The sequence below is a fragment of the Heptranchias perlo genome, unplaced genomic scaffold (genome assembly GCF_035084215.1).
Source record: "Heptranchias perlo isolate sHepPer1 unplaced genomic scaffold, sHepPer1.hap1 HAP1_SCAFFOLD_199, whole genome shotgun sequence".
Taxonomy (NCBI): domain Eukaryota; kingdom Metazoa; phylum Chordata; class Chondrichthyes; order Hexanchiformes; family Hexanchidae; genus Heptranchias; species Heptranchias perlo.
In genome coordinates this window covers 128,995-151,586 of record NW_027139215.1, presented here as the reverse complement: position 1 = coordinate 151,586, position 22,592 = coordinate 128,995, and the positions used below count along the sequence as shown (strand labels likewise).

Genomic DNA, 22,592 nt, shown 5'->3' with positions numbered 1-22,592 from the left:
TGTCGTTGTCTCACAAAGAGATGGAAATGTAAATGGTTCTTTCAAGAGTGGCCCGTGGAAAATGAAACAAAGTGTCATCAAATAAATAGTTAAAAGAAATGCACTGATACGTGAAGCATGTCTAACACCATCTGGGATGAGTGCACAATCAACGCAGCAGTTCCTCGTTAGTATAGTGGTGAGTATCCCCGCCTGTCACGCGGGAGACCTGGGTTCAATTCCCCGACGGGGAGTTTAAACTTTTGCCGCCTTTTAAAGCTTTTTCTCTCATTTATCTCTAATATTCGATGCGGAATATACAGTGTAAAACTGACTCGGAGTTTCCCACTTTCCCCGATTTAATTTCACTGATATTCCAGCGGTTTTAAAATCTGCTCTCAGCTTCACTCTTCACCTCGATGTTCGACTGGTTTCTGTGATGTTGGGGATTTCGGGAGGAGGCCGAGATGGATCATCCACTCGGCACTTCTGGCTGAAGACGGTTTCTAAAACTTTGCACTCACACGCTGGGCTTTACCATCATTGAGGATGGGGATGTTCATAGAGCCTCTTCCCATTAGTTGTTTAATTATCCACCATCATTCACAAATGGGTGTGGCAGGACTGCAGAGCTTTGATCTGATCCGTTGTTTGTGGGATCGTTTAGCTCTGTCTACAGCATGCTGCTTCCACTGTTTGTCAAGTAGTCCTGTGTTACTTTCAGGTTATTGGTGTGTGTATATGTCTGTGTGCGAGTGTTTATGTAGCTCGGAATGTGTGTGTTTGTGTATGTGTGAATATGACTATGTCTGTCTCACTTGTTATATGCGTTTCTGAGTGTCCCTCTCTTTCTTTCTATCTGTCACTTTTAACCTGCTCCCCAAATAATTTTTCTCTGGACCTTGACGAACAAAGAGATAGAAAGTAAGTCTTCTTTCAGCAGTGGCATGTGGAAAGTTCAACAAATTGTCATCAAAGAAGTAGTTAAAATAGATTCACTGAAACATGCATCCTTTTAATTGCTGTATGTGAGATCTTTCATGTCTGCGCCTGTTCCGAGACCTGTCTCTCTCTGGTGACAGCGCGCTTCTGCGTTTCATTTCTTGCCCATCATTGTGGTTCTCACATCGAGCTGAAGCGTGAGGCAGAGAGCAGATTTTTAAAATCGCTGTGAAATCAATTTGTGGAAGTGGGAAAGGCCGAGTCAGTTTTTCATTGTATTTTCAACATCCAATATTGCAGATAAATGAAAGTGAAGCTTCGAAAGCAGCAATAACCTCCTCGTCGGGGAATTGAACCCCGGTCTCCCGCGTGACAGGAGGGGATACTCACCACTATACTAACGAGGAATTCGTGCAGACATTTGCCGTATATTCACCACAGATGCTTCACGTTTCAGTGAATCTGTTTGAACTGTTCATTTGATGACAGTTTGTTTAACTTTCCACGGACCACTGTTGAAAGAAGAATTACCGACCACTTTTCCATCTCATGTTGGATCATGATGTGGGTAACGCGGGAGAGAGTGAGACAGATCTTCTCAGGAAAATATAGAAAATATGAGGCACATACACAGACAGACAGACACAGACACACATACACATGGATTGACTCAGAAATACTGAGAGTCAGAATATGGATAATTTGGCTGATTTTTGTTCCATTTCTGTCGTAGATTTCGTGAAATCTTGCAGATCAATTAAAATGAGCATAAAACTCGAGGTACTCAATGCTGTGGAATTTTAATTCACTTAAGATTTATTAATTCTACAAGAAACTTGTTGAATTTTGAAACGCAGAGATGAAACAGGTTGATGAATGACGGGATCTGAAGTCTGTCAGATTTGAACCTGCGCGGGGGAAATGAATGAATTTCGAATCTGTCACCTAACCCACCAGTTAGTAAAAATCACAATTGCTCTGCATCCAGCCCTCAAATAGTCTCCGTACAATAATATTCTGAAAGTGACAATCACCTGTTTTTTTGCTCTGTAGTTTTTGTTTAGGAAGAAGGTCGGCGAAGACATAAAATTAAAAGTTAGCGTCTGAAAACTCCTACCTCCCAGTCGGGGTATTAAACCCCGGACTAAGGTGGGGCAACTCACCACGATAAGAGAGAAAGAAAGAACGAAAGAAAGACAGAGTCAGTTGTCGTTGTCTAACAAAGAGATGGAAATGTAAATGGTTCTTTCAAGAGTGGCCCGTGGAAAATGAAACAAACCGTCATCAAATAAATAGTTAAAAGAAATGCACTGATACGTGAAGCATGTCTAACACCATCTGGGATGAGTGCACAGTCAATGCAGCAGTTCCTCGTTAGTATAGTGGTGAGTATCCCCGCCTGTCACGCGCGCGACCGGGATTCAATTCCCCGACGGGGAGATTAAACTTTTGCCGCCTTTTAAAGCTTTTTCTCTCATTTATCTCTAATATTCGATGCGGAATATACAGTGTAAAACTGACTCGGAGTTTCCCACTTTCCCCGATTTAATTTCACTGATATTCCAGCGGTTTTAAAATCTGCTCTCAGCTTCACTCTTCACCTCGATGTTCGACTGGTTTCTGTGATGTTGGGGATTTCGGGAGGAGGCCGAGATGGATCATCCACTCGGCACTTCTGGCTGAAGACGGTTTCTAAAACTTTGCACTCACACGCTGGGCTTTACCATCATTGAGGATGGGGATGTTCATCGAGCCTCTTCCCATTAGTTGTTTAATTATCCACCATCATTCACAAATGGGTGTGGCAGGACTGCAGAGCTTTGATCTGATCCGTTGTTTGTGGGATCGTTTAGCTCTGTCTACAGCATGCTGCTTCCACTGTTTGTCAAGTAGTCCTGTGTTACTTTCAGGTTATTGGTGTGTGTATATGTCTGTGTGCGAGTGTTTATGTAGCTCGGAATGTGTGTGTTTGTGTATGTGTGAATATGACTATGTCTGTCTCACTTGTTATATGCGTTTCTGAGTGTCCCTCTCTTTCTTTCTATCTGTCACTTTTAAGCTGCTCCCCAAATAATTTTTCTCTGGACCTTGACTAACAAAGAGATAGAAAGTAAGTCTTCTTTCAACAGTGGCATGTGGAAAGTTAATCAAATTGTCATCAAAGAAGTAGTTAAAATAGATTCACTGAAACATGCATCCTTTTAATTGCTGTATGTGAGATCTTTCATGTCTGCGCCTGTTCCGAGACCTGTCTCTCTCTGGTGACAGCGCGATTCTGCGTTTCATTTCTTGCCCATCATTGTGGTTCTCACATCGAGCTGAAGCGTGAGGCAGAGAGCAGATTTTTAAAATCGCTGTGAAATCAATTTGTGGAAGTGGGAAAGGCCGAGTCAGTTTTTCATTGTATTTTCAACATCCAATATTGCAGATAAATGAAAGTGAAGCTTCGAAAGCAGCAATAACCTCCTCGTCGGGGAATTGAACCCCGGTCTCCCGCGTGACAGGAGGGGATACTCACCACTATACTAACGAGGAATTCGTGCAGACATTTGCCGTATATTCACCACAGATGCTTCACGTTTCAGTGAATCTGTTTGAACTGTTCATTTGATGACAGTTTGTTTAACTTTCCACGGACCACTGTTGAAAGAAGAATTACCGACCACTTTTCCATCTCATGTTGGATCATGATGTGGGTAACGCGGGAGAGAGTGAGACAGAAAGAGACAGATCTTCTCAGGAAAATATAGAAAATATGAGGCACATACACAGACAGACACACAGACAGACAAACACAGACACACATGCACATGGATTGACTCAGAAATACTGAGAGTCAGAATATGGATAATTTGGCTGATTTTTGTTCCATTTCTGTCGTAGATTTCGTGAAATCTTGCAGATCAATTAAAATGAGCATAAAACTCGAGGTACTCAATGCTGTGGAATTTTAATTCACTTAAGAATTATTAATTCTACAAGAAACTTGTTGAATTTTGAAACGCAGAGATGAAACAGGTTGATGAATGACGGGATCTGAAGTCTGTCAGATTTGAACCTGCGCGGGGGAAATGAATGAATTTCGAATCTGTCACCTAACCCACCAGTTAGTAAAAATCACAATTGCTCTGCATCCAGCCCTCAAATAGTCTCCGTACAATAATATTCTGAAAGTGACAATCACCTGTTTTTTTGCTCTGTAGTTTTTGTTTAGGAAGAAGGTCGGCGAAGACATAAAATTAAAAGTTAGCGTCTGAAAACTCCTACCTCCCAGTCGGGGTATTAAACCCCGGACTAAGGTGGGGCAACTCACCACGATAAGAGAGAAAGAAAGAACGAAAGAAAGACAGAGTCAGTTGTCGTTGTCTAACAAAGAGATGGAAATGTAAATGGTTCTTTCAAGAGTGGCCCGTGGAAAATGAAACAAACCGTCATCAAATAAATAGTTAAAAGAAATGCACTGATACGTGAAGCATGTCTAACACCATCTGGGATGAGTGCACAGTCAATGCAGCAGTTCCTCGTTAGTATAGTGGTGAGTATCCCCGCCTGTCACGCGCGCGACCGGGATTCAATTCCCCGACGGGGAGATTAAACTTTTGCCGCCTTTTAAAGCTTTTTCTCTCATTTATCTCTAATATTCGATGCGGAATATACAGTGTAAAACTGACTCGGAGTTTCCCACTTTCCCCGATTTAATTTCACTGATATTCCAGCGGTTTTAAAATCTGCTCTCAGCTTCACTCTTCACCTCGATGTTCGACTGGTTTCTGTGATGTTGGGGATTTCGGGAGGAGGCCGAGATGGATCATCCACTCGGCACTTCTGGCTGAAGACGGTTTCTAAAACTTTGCACTCACACGCTGGGCTTTACCATCATTGAGGATGGGGATGTTCATAGAGCCTCTTCCCATTAGTTGTTTAATTATCCACCATCATTCACAAATGGGTGTGGCAGGACTGCAGAGCTTTGATCTGATCCGTTGTTTGTGGGATCGTTTAGCTCTGTCTACAGCATGCTGCTTCCACTGTTTGTCAAGTAGTCCTGTGTTACTTTCAGGTTATTGGTGTGTGTATATGTCTGTGTGCGAGTGTTTATGTAGCTCGGAATGTGTGTGTTTGTGTATGTGTGAATATGACTATGTCTGTCTCACTTGTTATATGCGTTTCTGAGTGTCCCTCTCTTTCTTTCTATCTGTCACTTTTAACCTGCTCCCCAAATAATTTTTCTCTGGACCTTGACGAACAAAGAGATAGAAAGTAAGTCTTCTTTCAGCAGTGGCATGTGGAAAGTTAAACAAATTGTCATCAAAGAAGTAGTTAAAATAGATTCACTGAAACATGCATCCTTTTCATTGCTGCATGTGAGATCTTTCATGTCTGCGCCTGTTCCGAGACCTGTCTCTCTCTGGTGACAGCGCGATTCTGCGTTTCATTTCTTGCCCATCATTGTGGTTCTCACATCGAGCTGAAGCGTGAGGCAGAGAGCAGATTTTTAAAATCGCTGTGAAATCAATTTGTGGAAGTGGGAAAGGCCGAGTCAGTTTTTCATTGTATTTTCAACATCCAATATTGCAGATAAATGAAAGTGAAGCTTCGAAAGCAGCAATAACCTCCTCGTCGGGGAATTGAACCCCGGTCTCCCGCGTGACAGGCGGGGATACTCACCACTATACTAACGAGGAATTCGCGCAGACATTTGCCGTATATTCACCACAGATGCTTCACGTTTCAGTGAATCTGTTTGAACTGTTCATTTGATGACAGTTTGTTTAACTTTCCACGGACCACTGTTGAAAGAAGAATTACCGACCACTTTTCCATCTCATGTTGGATCATGATGTGGGTAACGCGGGAGAGAGTGAGACAGAAAGAGACAGATCTTCTCAGGAAAATATAGAAAATATGAGGCACATACACAGACAGACAGACACAGACACACAAACACATGGATTGACTCAGAAATACTGAGAGTCAGAATATGGATAATTTGGCTGATTTTTGTTCCATTTCTGTCGTAGATTTCGTGAAATCTTGCAGATCAATTAAAATGAGCATAAAACTCGAGGTACTCAATGCTGTGGAATTTTAATTCACTTAAGAATTATCAATTCGACAAGAAACTTGTTGAATTTTGAAACGCAGAGATGAAACAGGTTGATGAATGACGGGATCTGAAGTCTGTCAGATTTGAACCTGCGCGGGGGAAATGAATGAATTTCGAATCTGTCACCGAACCCACCAGTTAGTAAAAATCACAATTGCTCTGCATCCATTCCTCAAATAATCTCCGTACAATAATATTCTGAAAGTGACAATCACCTGTTTTTTTGCTCTGTAGTTTTTGTTTAGGAAGAAGGTCGGCGAAGACATAAAATTAAAAGTTAGCGTCTGTAAAATGCTACCTCCCAGTCGGGGTATTGAACCCCGGACGAAGGCGGGGCGACTCACCACGATAAGAGAGGAAAAAAAAGAAAGAAAGACAGAGTCAGTTGTCGTTGTCTCACAAAGAGATGGAAATGTAAAGGGTTCTTTCAACAGTGGCAAGTGGAAAATGAAACAAACTGTCATCAAATAAATAGTTAAAAGTAATGCACTGATACGTGAAGCATGTCTAACACCATCTGGGATGAGTGCAAGATCAATGTAACAGTTCCTCGTTAGTATGGTGGTGAGTATCCCCGCCTGTCACGCGGGAGACCGGGATTTAGTTCCCCTCCGGGGGGTTTAAACTTTCGCCGCCTTCCAAAGCTTTTATCTCCAATATTGGATGCGGAATATACAGTGTAAAACTGACTCGGAGTTTCCCACTTTCGCCAATTTAATTTCACTGATATTCCAGCGGTTTTAAAATCTGCTCTCAGCTTCACTCTTCACCTCGATGTTCGACTGGCTTCTGTGATGGTGGGGATTTTGGGAGGAGGCCGAGATGGATCATCCACTCGGCACTTCTGGCTGAAGACGGTTTCTAAAACTTTGCACTCACGTGCTGGGCTTTACCATCATTGAGGATGGGGATGTTCATAGAGCCTCTTCCCGTTCGTTGTTTAATTATCCACCATCATTCACAAATGGGTGTGGCAGGACTGCAGAGCTTTGATCTGATCCGTTGTTTGTGGGATCGCTTCGCTCTATCTGCAGCATGCTGTTTGTCAAGTAGTCCTGTGTTACTTTCATGTTATTGGTGTGTGTATGTTTGTGTGTATATGTCTGTGTGTGAGTGTTTATGTCGCTCGCATGTGGGCTTCCATTTTTACAGCTTTTTTATTTTAAACTCTTGGGGGCCGGGATTCCTGGGCCTTCTCCTTCACACCACATGAGAGGAGGCGAGAAGGCCCGAAACAGCAGGTAAATGCCTTTATCGCACAGCTTGTGGGCCCGGAGGAGCAGGAGTGCTTCCCCCTGGCCCAACAAGCCAACCGGCCGTGATCCCACACAGGCGATCGGCCGACCCCCTCCAAATCTCCGACACCCCTGCACGAGCGACAAACCCCATGATCTCCGACCCCCGCGATGACCCCCGACCCCCGATGACTGACTCGCCGATGCCCCCGATGAGTGACCCACCCATGACCTCATGACCCCCGTGACCCCCATCCCCGATAAAATCATGCCCAATGGGTTTGATTCCCGTTGTGTTATCTCTCTGTCGGTTTGCTGATAAACGTTTAACTCGCGGCCTGTTCCCGTCAATGGTCACAAGTCGTAACAGACAGAGCGGGTCTGACCGCCCCGAGATGTGGAAAAGACATCAGTTTAGGACAAATGCCTCAAATCAAATGGTCTCCCGGCACCGAGAGAGAGAAATTCCAGAGAAAAAAGCAGAAGAGAAAAGAGAAATAAAAACTCAATAAAGACACTATCAATATTTCCCATTCTTGATGCCTGTCTATTTCTTCCCCAACCTTTCTGTGCCGGTTAAAATTTCAGTGAAATAAATGCGAGAATCGACTCAAAGAACGAGAACAGAGCAACAAAAATCACCGAACACAGAATCAAACCCAGAGACCTTCAGATCTTCAATCTCACGCTCTCCAAACTCAACTATTTCGACTCCACTGGAAATTGGACTTTGTGACATCTCCTTGGACAAAAATATAAACCGGGTGGAATTTCCCCTCCCGCTCATTCCTCCCTCTGGGGGAATGGGACCCGGTCAGATCTCGGAGCTCAGGTTATGTTAATGTTCAGCTGATGATATCTTAATATTATCTTGTGTTTGGCCTCATTTAATCAGGTTCATGGGCACGTTCTTCCATCATCCCTTCTCCCTGAAAGGAATGTGGTGCAGCGGTAGCCAAATTTAACAGGAAAAATCAATTATCGCCCGCTTTTCACTGGAGAAGAAACTCATCCTGGAGATTCACGCGGAGCAATTTCCCAAATAATGGTCCCGCCCGGGATTGAATCAGAGACTTTTCATGAGTGATGTAAACATGATAACCGCTGCACTCGGGAAACCACTGCTCAATTTAAGGCATCGTGTGCCTTCTCCGTTAAACAACTTCTGTCCCACACTTAAAGCTCTCATTCCATCTCTTTCTCAAACATTTCACTGACCAAAACTTCACAAGTCACAGAGGAAAAAGACTTAATTTCAAAATCATTAAACTCCCGAAGGAGCTGCGGGGACAGACTGAGCGGTGTCACTGAGTGCAGAGATCCAGAGAGACACCAGCAGAGGGAGGTAGAGAGCGGTGTAACTGAGCACATAGATACAGAGAGACACCAGCAGAGGGAGGTAGAGAGCGGTGTAACTGAGTACAGAGATACAGAGAGACACCAGCAGAGGGAGGTAGAGAGCGGTGTAATTGAGTACAGAGATACAGAGACACACCAGCAGAGGGAGGTAGAGAGCGGTGTAAATGAGTACAGAAATACAGAGAGACACCAGCAGAGGGAGGTAGAGAGCGGTGTAACTGAGTACAGAGATACAGAGAGACACCAGCAGAGGGAGGTAGAGAGCGGTGTAACTGAGTACAGAGATACAGAGAGACAACGGCAGAGGGAGGAAGAGAGCGGTGCAACTGAGTACAGAGAGACAGAGAGACACCAGCAGAGTGTCCAGGAAACCAACCTTTTATCTGAAATCTGAGGCGAGATATAAACTGCACAGAGTAGAGGAAGCATTACTGTGTATCTAACCCGTGTTTTACCTGCCCTGGGAGTGTTTGATTTGACAGTGTGGAGGGAGCTTCATTCTGCATCTAACCCGTGCTGTACCTGTCCTGCGAGTGTTTGATGGGGCAGTTCAGATGGAACTTTAATCAGTCTCTCCACATAACTGAAGTCCCTCATCCCTGGTACCATTCTAATAAATCTCCTCTGCACCCTCTCTAAGGCCTTGACATCCTTCTTCATGTTAAGTGCCCAGAATTAAACACAATACTCCAGCTGAGGCCTCACCAGTGTTTTATAAAGGTTTTGTATCAATTCCTTGCTTTTGTATTCAATGCCTCAATTAATAAAGCAAAGGGCCCCATTTGCTTTTTTAACTGCCTTCTCAACTTGTCCTGCCACCTTCCAAGATTTGTGTAACTACACCCCCAGTTCTCTCGATTCCTGCACTCCCTTTAAAATTGTGCCATTTCGTTTAAATTGCCTCTCCTCATTCTTCCTACCAAAATGTATCAATTCACAATTCTCTGCATTAAATTTCATCTGCCCATTTCACCAGTCTGTCTATGTCCTCCTGAAGTCTGTTACCATCCTCAACATTGTTTATTACATTTCTGAGTTTCGTGTCATCTGCAAACTTTGAAATTATACCCTGTACTCCCAAGTCCCGGTCATTAATATATATCAAAAAGAGCAGTGGTCCTAATACCGAGCCCTGGGGGGCACCACTGTATACTTGCCTCCAGTCTGAAAAACAACCGTTCACCACTCCTCTCTGTTTTCTGCTCCTTAGCCAATTTTGTGTCCATGCTGCCATTGTCCGTTTAATCCCATGGGCTTCAATTTTGCTAACAAGTCTATTGTGTGATACTTTATCCTCCCTTAATCTCTCCCTGCATAGAAACTCCACGACCCATATTCATGGCCACCCCCTCGACCTTGCCATCTTACGTGGTCTCTCTTCTCCTGATCGTGTCAATCATGGATAAGGCCATCTCTGATCACTTCCTTGTAACCCTCTCCACCCACATGGAATCAGAGAATCATAGAAAGGTCACAGCATGGTTTGAGGCCATTTGGCACATCGAGTCCATGCCAGCTCTATGCAAGATCAATCCATGTGGTCCCACTCCCCCAATGCACATCACAGAATGAACTCAGGAATCCCACGCCACTTTCTATGAGCGGTAACAGGCTGCGGTTATGGTGCAGACCGGGACCCAGGGCTGAGGCTGTGGTCATCAGTTACTCTGGGAGTGGCACAGTCTGGTTCATGACTAGCCGGGGGTGAGAGTAACACCAGAGAGTCAGGATGGTGTTTAGAAGGGTGTGGGTTCCAGCTCCAGTTCCAGGACTGGGACACATGATCCAGACTGACTGTGTCGTGCTGAAAGGGAGCTGCATCGTGAGAGGTGCTGTCCTTTGAATGAGGTGTTTAATGGGGGTCCCTTCTTTCTGCTCCGAGGTGTAAACGATCCCGTGGCAATTTGTGAAGAGCAGGGAGTTCTCCCGGTGTCCTGGCCAACATTCTTCCCTCGACCATCAGCACCCAACAAACAGGAGATCGGCTCAATATCTCATCACTGTTTGTGGGATCTTGCTGTACACAACTTGTCTGCTACCTTCTCTTAAAAACGATAGTGACTGAACTTCTAGTGAAGTGCGTTGGGATGTCCTGAGGATGTGAAAGGTGCCATACAAATGCAAGTTCCTTGTTTCTCACAGGGGGCCGTGTCTCGCTCCTCGTCTCATTGAGACTCTCAGTTGATTGGTCCGTTCTCTGCGCAGATGGGGCCCGACTCACTGAGTGTTTCCCGAATGTTCTGTGTGTGTTTCACTCAGACTCGGGCTTTACAGTAAATAATAAAAGGACTGTAGTCAAACACTTGGCCATGAGCTGCTGCCCAACCTGTCGTGACATTGTTGCTTGCTTCCCTTCAGTTTTTGGTGCACTGTTGCCTCATTTCTCAGTGTGATTGTGGGACTGACACAGAAATGAGAGAGAAAGCAGCAGCCACAGCCTGGACTGCAGGCAAATTGGGAGGCTGAAACTAAAAGTTAACTATTCCCACACCGGGAATCGAAGCCGTGCCACCTGGGTAAAAACCAAGAATCCTAACCGCTGGACCACATGGGAACTAAAATAAAGCACTAGCAGGAAGGGCACTGAGAATACAACCGGAAAGTTAACGGACGATTCAAAGGAGGTATTCACAATTATGAAAGGTTTTGACAGAGTGTGTAAAGAGAAATTGTTTCCAGTGATGGAATGGTTAATAACCAGAGGACACAGATTTCAGATAAATTGAAAGAAATCATTGGGGGATTTGGAGAGATTTTTTTACACAGCGAGTTGTTATGATCTGGAATGCACTGCCTGAAAGGGAGGTGGAAGCAGGTTCAATAGTAACTTTCAAAAGGGAATTGGATAAATAGTTGACGTGTAATAAATTGCAGGGCTGTGGGGAAAGAGCCGGGGAGTGGGACTAACCCACTTCCTTCTGTGTTCATCCCTGGAAAAAACCCTCCCCCAGGTCACTTACAACGGCACTTTCAAATTCCCAACTCTCTGGACTTTGTCCCTCCATTCACCACGACATTTCTGCAGCTACTGATTTGCTCAATCACACCCTCACCTCCACCTTTGACGCCCTTGTACCCATTAAAGCCATCACTCTCCCTCACCCTGGTCAATCCCCCTGGGTCTGCCCTCATTTCTGCTTCCTTAAGTCCAAGGGACACAGCTTTGAAAGTTTATGGTGGACAACTGGTTTGGCCATTCATCGCCAGATCTGGCTGGACCACATAAAGTACTATCGGGTCCTGTCTCCTCTGACAAAACTGCTCACTATTCCAGGATCATCCTGGAATGTAAAGATAACCTCCGGCTTCTCTTCTCCACTACAAACCGTCTTCTTAAACCCCACTCCCCTCACTCCTCCACCCTCACCTCCAACAAAAAGTGCGAGGAGCTCATGGACTTCTTTGTCACTGAGATTGAGACCATCCATTCAGCTGCCTCTGCCGCTCCCCTCCCTTCCCCGAGCTCACCAAGTTTCTCTCCTATCTCCCCTCATGCCCTCTCTGAGCTCATCTTGACCATGAGACGCACCTCCTGCTCCCTCGACCCTATTCCCAACAATCTGCTGACCACACAACCTCCCTTCCTGGCCCCATGTTAGCTGACATTGTTAATGGTCTCCTCTCCTCAGGTACTGTCCCCCTCCCCATCAAATCTGCCGTCATCACCCTCCTTCTCAAAAGACCCACCCTTGACCCCTGTGTCCTTGTAAACTATCACCCCATCTCCCACCTCCCTTTCCTCTCCAAAGTCTTGTCACCTCCCAAATCCATGTCCATCTTTCCCACAACACCATGTTTGAATCCCTCCAATCAGGTTTCCACTCCTGCCACTGTACTGAAACGGCCCTTGTCAAAGTCACAAATGACATCCTCTGTGACTGTGTAGAGGGAGATTTAATCTTCATCTAACCCTTGATGCACCTGCCACCGGAATGTTTGATGGCACAGTGTCGAGGGAGCTTTACTCTGCCATGTACTGTACAGTATCAGTCTGTGATGGAGCAGAGCCCTGCTCTTTAATGGAAATTATTCTTTCGATGAGCCACTGAGCCCCTAAAGCAGCCACCGAGACCCAAAGTCTGATTTCCATCCCACAGTTCCAGCAGTTAGCGAGGGCTGGGCCACGTTAACAGCAGCTCTCTGTTCCTGGTCTGGAGCTGAGGTGTTGTGTATTGTCCCTGACACAGGGACCAGACGGTGAGCTGCTGGCTCCTATTGTTCTGGGATCATTCCCTGCTGCTCTGTTCTCACCTCTTCACTGGGTCTCAGATTATTACCAGCCATCTTCCTGATCAATAAACAATCGGCAGTCTGACCGCGGAGATTTGAAATGTGTGAAACATTTCATGTGTCTCATCCCTCTCCCTGGACACAAATAAATCGGCCGTCATGAAATGTTCACAGTCCATTTCTTGAGCCTTCTCCTTCTTAGAAGAATCTTCTAAACTCCTTGCTAAAGTGACCTTTGATCATAATGTCTTGTTTTGCGGTATGTTCTAGATTGTTCCAGGTCAGCATTGTAATAATTCGGGGTAGTTGAAAAGTGGGATCATTATATTAAATCGAGATATTGATCACAGCCCCGCCCCCCGAACATTCAAACCACCGTTCAGGAGGAGAACCCCTCTGCTCGCTGACCGACATTGGCTCCCAGTCCACCAACATCTCAAATTTTAAATTATCATCCTCGTGTTCAAATCCCTCCATGACCTCGCCCCTCCCTATCTCTGTAACCTGCTCCACCCCGACAACCCTCCGAGATCTCTGAGCTCCTCCAATTCAGGCCTCTTGCGCATCCACGATTTTCATCGCTCCACCATTGGCGGCCGTGCCTTCAACCGTCTGGGCCCAAAGCTCTGGATTTCCCTCCCTAAACCTCCCGCCTCTCTGCCTCTCTCTCCTCCCTTAAGACACTTAAAACCTACCTCACCTGTCCCAATATCTCCTTATGTGGCTCCGTGTCACATTTTGTTTGATAATCGCTCCTGTGGCTTGGGACGTTTTACTCCGTTAAAGGCGCGATATCAATGCAAGTTGTTGTTGTTGGGGTGGAGAAAGCGTTTTCTTTCTTTTTATCACTCTTTTCTATCTCTCTATTTCTTTCCTTTCTCGGACTCTGTTTTCCGGGTCTGTTTACTGACACACATTACAATCTGTGTCACTCGGTGTCTAACAATGTGAGGCAATGTGTTTTATTCCCGCTGTGTTGTCTCTCTGGCGGTTTGCTGATAAATGTTTAACTCGCGGCCTGTTCCCGTTAATGGTCACAAGCAGTAACAGACAGACAGAGCGTGTCTGACCGCCCTGAGATGTGGAAAAGGCATCAGTTTAGGACAAATGCATCAAATCAAATGTTCATCGGGCACCGAGAGAGACAAAAACCAGAGAGAAAGGCAGAAGGAAATAGAGAAATAAAAGCTAAATACAAACATCCTTGATGTCTCTCTGTTCCATCCCCAACCGTTCAGTGTCGGGTAAAAATGTCAGTGTAAATAAATGTTTGAGAATCGGCCCAAAGAAGAAGAAACAAAATAACCCAAAACTGCCAAAACCCAAGATCGAGTGAGGGACCTTTAGATCTTCAGTCTAACGCTCTCCTAACTGAGCTATTTCAGCCCCACATCAAACTGGTCTTTGGGTCATCCTCTTGGAATAAAATATAACCCCGGGTGGAATTGCCCCTCCCGCTCATTCCTCACTTCGGGAGAATGAGACCGACCATCAAGGAGAGATTTTCTGAGACTGTCGTTGAATCTCATTTATATTAAACATTCCTTGAACTGTCTGCCGGGGGGATTCAGAGCTGGGGTTCGCCATGAACCAGCTTCCCCTCAATTCCCAGTTTTATCAGTGAATCGACCAACAAACGCACGACAGAGCTCAGGTTATGTTAATAATAAAAACAGAAAATGCTGGAAATACTCAGCAGGTCAGGCAGCATCTGTGGAGAGAGAAACATCCTTTCAGGCCGATGACCTTTCATCAGAACTCTCTCCACAGATGCTGCCTGACCTGCTGAGTATTTCCAGCATTTTCTGTTTTTACTTCAGATTTCCAGCATCTGCAGTATTTAGCTTTTGTTTTACAGCTTGTATTAATGTTCTGCTGATGATATCTTAATATTATCTTGTTTTTGGGCAACTTAAATCAGGTTCATGGACAAATTCTTCCATCATCCCTTCTCCCACATCGCTTCTCTCTCTCATTCATTCTTTTCTCCTTTCAATCTAGAAGAGGGCGGGAATCAGATCTCACCCCCCGAACCCTCCGCACACAGACCCCCGTCGACCACCCCGTGTGATCCAAGAGACAATTCAATACATTGCACTCTGTCTGAATACAGGGGAGATCACACTGTTCTGGACACGGAGTGAAATAAAGTGGTGTTTATAAAAAGTTACGTATCACAACACGTGTCTCTGTCTCTCTCCGCCATCCCGGCCCGTGCTGTGTTATCCGTTCTCACCCAATGTGTTACTGGTAATTTTGTGGAAGTGCATGAAGGGATACGTGACCATATTAACTCTTTATTAACTCACATGATAGGATTAGCCACAAACACAAAGTAAGCACAATTGTGTAATTGCGTTTGAGCCTTGGTATGTCGATAATTAGGCCTAGCACAGCCTGGCCTTCCTTGAGATAAGGACAGAATATAATAATAATAGAGTTGATGAATGGCCATGAAGCCTTACTTATAACAAGGAACAGGAATGTAGAGAGAAAGAAAGTAGCTGAAATCTGCTCAGGCCTACGTGATGGCTATGGATGTTCCGGGGCTGGCTCACTACTTGATTGACCAACTACCTGAGCAAATAAAGAATGTACGTGTACGCCCATATTCTGTAACAGGTGGGCGTTGCCGAATGAATTGTATAAACATGAGCTGTTTCATTGACTCGGCGAAGTTGCACCCTCAACCATTGTTTGAGGTGCACTTCCACTTGTATACAAGTTGGGGTTCAATAAAGTTTCTCCTTGTACTACTTGTTTGGGTGTTAATGCATTTGCATAGTGTTAAGTTTCGACAGTTTTCATCAACATCTTTGAATGTGGCAGCACAAGTTTGTGAAACCGTTGAAACAGCATCCGGTTCCTTGGCTTAATAATAGAGAAATAGAGCACAAGAGCAAGGAAGTTATGTTAAACGTTTATAAATCATTGTTCAGGCCTCATCTGAAGTATTGTGTCCAATTCTGGGCACTATAATTTATTAAGGAGGTCAAGGTCTTGGAGAGGATGGAGAGGAGATTTCCCAGAATTATACCAGGGATGGGGTTTAGTTGTGTGGAGAGACTCGAGAACCTGGGATTGTTCTGCTTCGAGCAATGAAGGTTAAGGGTAGAAGTAATCCACGTGTTCAAAATTAAGAGGGGTTTTGATCGAGTAAATAAGGAGAAACTTCACCCACTGGCGGGAGGGTCGGCAACCAACGGACGCAGATTTAAGATAATTGGCAAAAGAACTAGAAGGGAAATAAGGAGATTTTTTTACACAGCGAATTGTTATGATCTGGAACGCACTGCCTTAAAGGATGGTGGAGCTCGATTCAATCGTAACTTTAAAAGGAGAATTGGATAAATACTTGAGTATCTCCCCACAGATACCACCTGACCTGCTGAGTGTTGCCAGCAGTTTCTGGGTTTATTTTTGAGCTTTCACTGGAGCAGGTTTCCTGACAACCTGCAACTTGCCTCAAGGGCGCAGCTTCAAGCACAACTTTCTTGTGCTCTTCTCACACACAAGATCGCACTTTACTTTCCTACACACGCGCTTTAAAATCTGCCGTTTCCGCACACAGCGTCCTGCCCCACGAGAATTTGAAAGACCTTTCGCTCATGGCCTGTAATCGCTCCTTTTTCCCCACAGGCGCTCTTTACATTTATCCGCAATTTGATTCAATCGCACGCTTCAACAGAACTATTAAGATCAAGGCGGAACACTTCCGATCTTACAGCACCGCCACAACTTGCCAAATGTGAACCTTTCAACCGCCATTCGCAGCTCTGCAGCGCTGCCCGTCACTCACGCAACTCAACTGCTGAGAGAAAAGAGCGAAAAAGCATCAAAACAAAAAACAGTTCTTCAGTTACCATCCCCTGGATCACAAGATTCCCCAAGTAAATTGCGTGTACAATCGGGCGGCTGTCTTTCCAGAGACCAGCCCTGCTTTCGTCGTGTTTGTCTGTCGAGCGGTCACGCAGATCGAAATGTATCGACTGATTTCAAGGTACAATTGAACATTGGTGCGAATGGGACATGTGCCCAATAGAAACAGCGGTCGGAGCAGAGCAAAATTAAAGGAGTGAGATCGTGAAAGTGAATGTTAGAGTCGGCAATGCCGCATGAAATGGAAGGAGGAAAGGAAAGGCGGCCTATTGACTGTGGAAGGAAGAAAAAGTTGGGAGAAGAGGCGGGTTTGAACTGTGGAACATCAAGTACAGGCATGTGAGAGAGGTGGGATTTGATGGAATAAATAGGTTTTCGACACAACAAAAAATGTTTTTCTCATGTGTTAAATATTGATATATTATTGCATTATATTCGCAAGCGCGGGAGAGAACAAAAGAAGCAGCGCACACTATGCCGTGACTCGGATTCGAACCGATGTTGCTGCGGCCACAACGCAGAGTACTCACCACTATACGATCACGGCGCCACACTTATGTGGTTGAGTTTCTCCCTGAACTATTTAAATAGTGCCTTTAACGTAGCAAAACGTCCCAAGGCGCTTCACATGAGATTTTTTTAAACAAAATTTGACACCGAGCCACAGAAGGAGATATTAGAAGCAAAATACTGCGGATGCTGGAAATCTGAAATAAAAACAGAAAATGCTGTAAATAATCAGCAAGTCAGGCAGCGTCTGTGGAGAGAGAAACAGAGTTAACGTTTCAGGTCGATAATCCTTTGTCAGAACTGGAAAAGGTTGAAGATTAAACAGTTTTTAAGCAAGTACAGAGTCAGGAAAAGGGATGGGGGAGGAAGGGGAGGGGAGGAAAGAACAAAAGGGAAGGACTCTGATAGGATGGAGGGCAGGAGTGATTAAATAATAAAAGGGGTGATGGTGCAAGGCAAGGAGGGTGGTAATGGGACAAGTGAAGAAACAAAAGATGGGTCGAGAGGAGCTGTAAATGGCAACATTAGAACCACAATCAGCACTTGGTCTCCGAAAAGAATGTGATCAGTGATTATGATCTGAAGTTATTGAAATTAATGTTGAGTTCAGAAGGTTGTAAAGAGCCTGATCGAAAGATGAGGGGCTGTTTCTCGAGCTTATGTTGAGCTTCATTGGAACGGAGTCGGAGGCCGAGGACAGAGAGGGCAGAGTGGGATTGGGACGGGGAATTAAAATGGCAAGCGACCGGAAGCTCAGGGACACGCTTGTGGACTGAGCGGAGGTGTTCAGCAAAGCGATTACAAATAAATCGCTGTTTCACCTGGGAGGAATGTTTGGGACCCTGGAAGGTGGGAAGGGAGGAGGTGAAAGGGCAGGTGTTGCATCTCCTGCACTCGCATGGGAAGGTGCCGTGGGGAGGAGATCGGGTGTTGGGGGTGATGGAAGAGTGGACCAGGGTGTCGTGGAGGGAGTGGTCCCTTCGGAAGGCTGAAAGTGGAGGGGATGGGAAGGTGTTTTTGGTGGTGGCATCGCGCTTGGACGTGGTGGAAATGGCGGAGGATCATACATTGAATGTGGAGGCTGGTGGGGTGGAAGGTAAGGACATGGGGGACCTACCGTGGTACTGGGAGGGAGTGGAATGGGAAAGGGCAGAAGTGAAGGAAATCGGATGGACACAGTCGAGGGCCCAGTCAACGACAGTGGAGGGGAACCCTAGGTTGAGAAAAAGGGAAGACATATCGGAAATACTGGTGCGCAAGGTGGCATCGCCAGAACAGACACAACGGAGATGGAGAAACTGGGAGAAGGGAATAGGGGCCTGACAGGAAGCGGAGTGGGAGGAAGTGTAATCAAAGTAGCTGTGCGGGTCGGTGGACTTATAATAGATTTTGGTTGACAGCCTATCCCCGGAAATGGAGAAAGAGGAAGGGAAGGGAAGGTTCGGAGATGGACCGTGTGAAGGCGAGGGGAAGGGTGAAAATTGGAAGCAAACTTGACTGGGGCGAGAGCAGGAAGTGACATCGATACAGTCATCAATGTACCGGAAAAAGAGGTGAGGGAGGGGATCTGAGTAGGACTGGAACAAAGAATGTTCCACCTCTCCCACAAGTTCAGCCAGGCAGAGGAGGGTGGTGGAGGATGGGGATTGGTTGGACCTTCGTTCATGGAAGAGGCAGGGGGCACGCAGGCCGTCCTGTTGGGGGATGGAGGTGTAGACGGACTGGACGTCCTGGGTGAAAAGGAGAGGGTTAGGGCCGGGGAACTGGAAATTGTTCAAGTGGCGGAAGGCATCGGATGAGTTGCGGATAGAGATCGGAATAAACTGGACGACGGGAGAGAAAGTAGAGTCGAAATAGGAAGAAAAAATTGTTCCGCGGGGCAAGAACAGGTTGAGACGATGGGTCTCCTGGGACAGTCCAGTTTTTGGATCTTGGGAAGGAGGTAGAAGCGGGCTTGGGGGACTATGAGGTTGGAGGCTGTGGGGAGAAGTTCTCCACAGGAGATGAGATCTGTGATGGTCTGCGAAACGATGGATTGATGTTGGGTGGTGGGATCACGGTCCAGGGGAAGGTAGGAGGATGTCGAGAGTTGGCGTTCAGCCTCCACTAGTTCGAGGTCTACTCACCTCACAACAACAACAGAGCCGCCCTTGTCAGCAGGTTTAATGACAATGTCAGGGTCAGACTCGAGAGAACGGAGTGCTGTGAGTTCAGAGGGAGGGAGGTCAGAGTGAGTGAGGGGAGCAGAGAAATTGAGACGGCCGATGTCACGCCGGCAGTTCCCAATGAAAAAATCAAGAGAGGGTAAGAGGATAGAGGGAGGGGTCCAGGTGGACCAAGAAATCTGAAGATAGGAGAAAGGTCCGCTGTGCGGGGGGAAGACTCCTGGACAAGGAAATGGGCGCGGAGGAGAAGGCGACGGAAGAAGAGCTCAGCATCGAGTCCAGCTCGAAACTCATTGAGGTGGGGGCGTAAGGGGATGAAGCTGAGGCCTTTGCTGAGGACTGACGTTCGGTGTCAGAGAGGGGAATGTCAGGGGGAATGGTGAAAACACGACAAAGAGATTGGAGGGAGGGGTGGGGTCAGAGAAAAGTGAAGGGGAAGAAGGATCGGGAGGGGTGTTGGTATCTCAGGGTTGTTGAAACTTGCGGTCCTTGACACCTGAAAGGAAGAAAAAAGTTTTTCGCTGAAGCGCCGGATGAGGCGAAGGATGAAATGGAACTGCGGACCAGGACAGCTCTGAAGTAGAGAGAGTCGGTGCTGCTGAAGAGAGAGTGTTTGATCAGGTTTCTACTGAAACTCACTTTCACAGACACATCTCCTTCCTCAGCAACTGTGTCCGGCTCCGACTTATTCCACGTGGATTCCAACTTAAATTCCACCCTTCATGTTTCGGATCCGCCCATGATTCCAGATATCTCCATGATATTCATCGTTCCTCCAACCACTGCTCCCGCCGCTTCCTGAGATCCACGCTCAACGCCACGCACCGCCACATGCTCACTCTCGACCTCTCTCTCCACGCATGGTTTTTATCCCATCCGCGCCATTATTGCATTTACCGTTTGATGTGTTGGTTCCTTCATTATATTCATCCAGAAGTCCAGGGTCTCGGTCCAATCCGAAGCCACGGTGGATGAATTTTGCATTGCTCGATGAACTCTGTTTGCTCAAATCAGCAAAGTCCTGATTGGCGCCCGGAGGTGTTGCGAGTGTCAGATGTGAATAACGTGAAGTATCAATCAAAGTGCACAATGACGCCCCGGTTAAGCGAGTATCTCTCATCGGATATTACTGCACCGCCGCAACTTGCCAAATGTGCACCTATCAACCGCCATTCGCAGCTCTGTGGCGCTGCCCGTCGCTCACACAACTCAACTGCTGAGAGAAAAGAGCCAACAAGCATCAAACAAAAACCGGTTCTTCAGTTACCATCCCCTGGATCACAAGATTCCCCAAGTAAATGTCGTGAGCAATCGGGCGACTGTCTTTCCAGAGGCCAGCCCTGTTTGTCTGTCGAGTGGTCACGCAGATCGAAATGTATCGACTGGTTTCAAGGTACAAATGAACATTGGTGCGAATGGGACATGTGCCCAATAGAAACTGCGGTCGGAGCAGAACAAACTTAAAGGCGTGAGATCGTGAAAGTGAATGTTAGAGTCGGCAATGCCGCAGGATGTGCCCATGAAATGGAAGGAGGAAAGTCAAGGAGGCCTATTGATTGTGGAAGGAAGAAAAATCTGGGAGAACAGGTGGGTTTGAACTGTGGAACATCAAGTACAGGCATGTGAGAGTGCTGGGATTTGACAGAACAAATAGGTTTCCGCCAGCAACAAAAAATATTTCTTTCATGTGCTAAAGATTGATTTCTTGCTGCATTCTATTCGCAAATGTGGCAAAGGATGAAAGAGGTAAATGAAACAGTATTGTAACTCGTATTCGAGCCGAAGTTACTGTGATCATAACGCAGAGAATGAACCACGATAGGATCACGGCAACGCACATCAGGTGGGGCAGTCGTGCCCGAACAACAGCAATGTCGCGCACGGTGCTGCTCGGAAAAGAAAGATGTTTGGTCATCTGTTTAAAAAAAGCATGCACTTTAAACTCTGGCAGTGGTGGGATTTGAACCCACGCCCCCGAAGAGACTGGAGCCTTAATCCAGCGCCTTAGACCGCTCGGCCACACTACCACCTGATACTAATGTGTTCAGAATCTGCTACCTGGAGATTGAAATGTGGTTTTCTTGCTTTTTGACCTTTGAATCCAGGATTTTCCATTGAACGAATAAAATAAATGGGCTTTCTGAGCAATGTTCATGCGACGAGGTGACCGAGTGGTTGAGGTTATGGTCTGTTTATCCATTGTGCTCTGCACGCATGGTTTTGTATCCCATCCGCGCCATTATTGCATTTACCGTTTGATGTGTTGGTTTCTTCCTTATATTCATCCAGAAGTCTTGGGCCTCGGTCCAACCCGAAGCCACGGTGGATGAATTTTGCATTGCTCACTGAACTCTGCTCAAATCAACAAAGTCCTGATTGGCGGCCGGAGGTGTTGCGAGTGTCAGATGTGAATAACGTGAAGTATCAATCAAAGTGCACAATGACGCCCCGGTAAAGCGAGTATCTCCCCACAGATACTGCGATTTATTGATTTGTGCAACTGTCATTTGCGAAATAAACGAATGTATTTAATTATATATCTGTACGGATAAGGAAAAACCCACTTTGACCAATTCCTTGTTACTATCGTGCTGAGTATCCCCGCCTATCACCTGGGAGACTGGTGTTTAATTCCCCGATAAGGAGGTCATTGCTGCTTTGAGAAGCTTCACTTTCATTTATCTGTAATATTGGATGTGGAAAATACAATGAAAAACTGACTCGGCCTTGCCCACTTCCAAAATTTTGATCTCACAGCGATTTTAAAGTCTGCTCTCTGCCTCACTTTTCAGCTCGATGTGAGAACCACAATAATGGGCAAGAAATAAAACGGAGAATCGCGCTGTGAACAGACCGGGTCTCAGTCACCAGCCTGAAACAGAGAGAGGCCGACCGACAGAGAGAGGAACGGAGAGAGACAACCATCTTCAGCCAGAAGTGCCGAGTGGATGATCCATCTCGGCCTCCTCACGAGATCCCCACCATCACAGAATCCAGTTTAACATCGAGGTGAAGACTGACGCAGAGAGCAGATTTTAAAACCACTGGAACATCAGCGAAATTAAAGTGAGGCAAGTGGGAGTCAACTCCGAGTCAGTTCCAACTGTATTTTCTGCAAATAAACAAAAGTGAAGCTTTTAAATGCGATAAAATTATAAACTCATCATCGGGGAATTGAACCCGGGT

At 46.0% G+C, this 22,592-nt stretch overlaps 2 non-coding genes across 2 annotated transcripts; both read right to left on the bottom strand.

Annotated features, from left to right (window-relative positions):
• Positions 1-5,534: 5,534 nt before the first annotated feature.
• trnad-guc (transfer RNA aspartic acid (anticodon GUC)) lies at positions 5,535-5,606 on the bottom strand. Its single transcript has one exon. It is a non-coding gene; the product is annotated as a tRNA-Asp (tRNA).
• A 15,745-nt stretch (positions 5,607-21,351) lies between these two features.
• Positions 21,352-21,433, bottom strand: trnal-aag (transfer RNA leucine (anticodon AAG)). Its single transcript has one exon. It is a non-coding gene; the product is annotated as a tRNA-Leu (tRNA).
• Between the last annotated feature and the right edge of the window lie 1,159 nt (positions 21,434-22,592).